The sequence below is a fragment of the Sminthopsis crassicaudata genome, chromosome 6 (genome assembly GCF_048593235.1).
Source record: "Sminthopsis crassicaudata isolate SCR6 chromosome 6, ASM4859323v1, whole genome shotgun sequence".
NCBI lineage: Eukaryota > Metazoa > Chordata > Mammalia > Dasyuromorphia > Dasyuridae > Sminthopsis > Sminthopsis crassicaudata.
In genome coordinates, this window is record NC_133622.1 from 165,018,574 (window position 1) to 165,021,488 (window position 2,915).

The window sequence follows — 2,915 nt, forward strand, 5'->3', positions numbered from 1 at the left end:
TGCAGAGGAGGACACTGATGTTAAAAAAAAAAAAAAGCTTCCACCTCAAAGAATAACATTAAATGACTCCCTGTCCAGAAAGAATCTATAGAAGAACTCAAAAAAGACTTCAAAAATCAAATGACAAACACTGAGGAAAATTTAAACAAAACAAAAAGGAATCATCCAAGAAAAAACAAGATTATGAAAAAAAAAAGTTAACCAACTAAAAAAAAAGATACAAAGTCTTATAGGAGAAAATAATTCCTTGAAAATTATAATTGGGCAAGAGAAAACCAGTGAAATTCAAGAGACCTAGAAATAATAAAACAAAATATAAAAAAGAGGGGGGCGGTGTGAGGAACAAGAATTTATCAAATGATACTATTCGTAAAGCACTATGCTAAATGATTATCAAATACCTCACTCAATCTCCACAATCACTCTGGGAGGAAGTTGCTGTTATTATCCCCATATTGCATTTGAGGAAACTGAGGAAGATATAGGTTAAGTGACTTGCCCAAGTTCAAACAATTAGTAAATGTCTGAGGAACAGAAGTTAGCTCCCAAATCTTTATTTTCCTTTTGTGACTACTTTATTGGAACTTAAGATCACTCTTCAACTTAATAAAGACCTAATTGCTCTTAATTGTTTTTGTCTTTTAAGTGCTAAAGAACCAAGAGGGGAAAACCTGAATCTCTTTGACTGTGTTCATTTTATTTGGCTATAAAGTCTCATTTTCCAGCTTGGCAAGAGACATCGCTCTGGGGCTTAAGCATTATTACTTTTTTATTAAAAATTGACAGTAATAAGGTTCTCAAAATTGCAAGAAGGAAGGATAGCTCTTGCCTTAGACTTAGAAACCTTAAGTTTATGTCTTTTATGCCCAGCAGACTAGGTAACTTTGAAGCACACTCCCAAGGCAAAAACTTCTACTTTTCCTCCTCTGCTCAAGAGAAAGGGGAGGGACTAAAATAGAGGGTAAGATAAGTAAAGGTCCCAAAAGGTAGAGTTGCCTCAAATCTAGTCTGTGGGGAAAGAGGTTTGGTCTAGGAGATCAAGCTTACACCTCTATTCTGTTGGGGGGTGAGAATGCATGTCATCGTAGCCATCTCCTTCCCTTCCATAGTATCATCTTCTAGAAGATAATGTGAAATATATTTTAGAGCACTATTTAATAATGGAAGTTTAGTTTTCAAAGTAATATCTGAAAATAATCAAACCTGCATGCAAAGCTGTAAATATAGTAGAATAATGAAGATTGAGCAGTGAGATCCTTCTTTTGGAAAATCAAGAATCTGCTGGCCCGCACCATGTGTTGCAATCACCTTGTCTTGCCTGACTCATTAGACTAACCACTATGATACCATCATAGTTGTTGGTTTTTGTTCATCCTTTGTTCTCAAAGAAGACCAATGAGTCATAAATATGATGTCTTGACTTGCAAGTTAATTGGATTAACTGAGGGAGAGTTATGCAAAGTCATAAGTCTCACATTGGAGTCCAGTGGCAAGACATAGGTCAGATCAACGGGTGATGTCCCTCTCTCATCAAAGTGGCACCCCTCTAAAGTGGCCTCATCCTCATAGCCTCATAGCCATTATGAAAAAGTGCTAACCTCTAAGGGAAAGTCTGGCCCTCCCTTAGTTCATCTGTTCTTGAGACAGACCATTCTCTCTAACATCCTGGCTCTATCCAAATGATTATGAACAACTTCAAGAATTTCTAGTTCTCACTCCAGACATGCAAGAGACTTTAAAATTTTTGCTAAATTAAGACAACTCTGAGGAACCACTACACACCTCTTAGATTAACTAAAAAGACAGAAAAAGATAATGATGAATGTTGGAGGGGATGTTGGAAAACTGGGATACTAATACATTGTTGGTGGAGTTGTGAACTGATTTAACCATTCTGGAGAACAATTTGGAACTATGCCCAAAGGGCTATCAAACTGTGCATACTCTTTTATTCAGCAGTGTCTCTACTGGGTCTGTATCCTAAAGAGATCATAAAGGAGGGAAATGGACCCACATGTGCAAAAATGTTTGTGGTTATCTTTTTTTGTAATGGCAAGAACCTGGAAACTGAGTGGATGCCCATCAGTTGGAGAATGGCTGAACAGGTTATTGTATATGAATATTATGGAATATTGTTGTTCTAAAAGAAATTATCAGCAGGATGATTTCAGAGAGGCCTGGAGGAACTTATATGAACTAATGCTAAGTGAAATGAGCAGAACCAGGAAATCATTATAGACAGCAACAGCAAGATTAAACAACGATCAATTCTTATGGACATGACTTTCAACAATGAGATGATTTAGGCCAGTTCCAATGGTCTTGTGATGAAGAAAGCCATCTGCACCCAGACAGAGGACAATGGGAATTGAATGTGGACTACAACATAGTATTTTCACATTTTTTATTGTTTGCTTGTACTTTGTTTTCTTTCTCATTTTTTTTTCCTTTTTGATCTGATTTTTCTTGTGCAGCATGATATTTGTGGAAATACATAGAGGAATTGAAAAAAAAATTAACATATATTGATTCACTTGCACACTGGGGAAGGGGTGGGGAGAAAGGAGGGAAAAATTAGAACACAGGGTTTTGTAGGGGTGAATGTTGAAAATTATCCATATCTATATTTTGAAAATAAAAAGCTTTAATTAAAAAAAAAGAAAAAAAGAAATGATGAGCAAGAGGATTTCAGAAAAAACCTGGAAAGACTTATAAGAATTGATGCTGAGTAAAGTAGACAGAATCAGGAGAATATTGTACATAGTACACCAACATAGTGCAAGGATCAACTATGATAGACTTTGCACTTCTCAACAACACAACACTCTAAGACAATTATAAAAGACTCATGATGGTATGTAATGAGGATAAACTGGAACCATTCCCATAAGATCAGGGATGAAACAAGGTTTCCC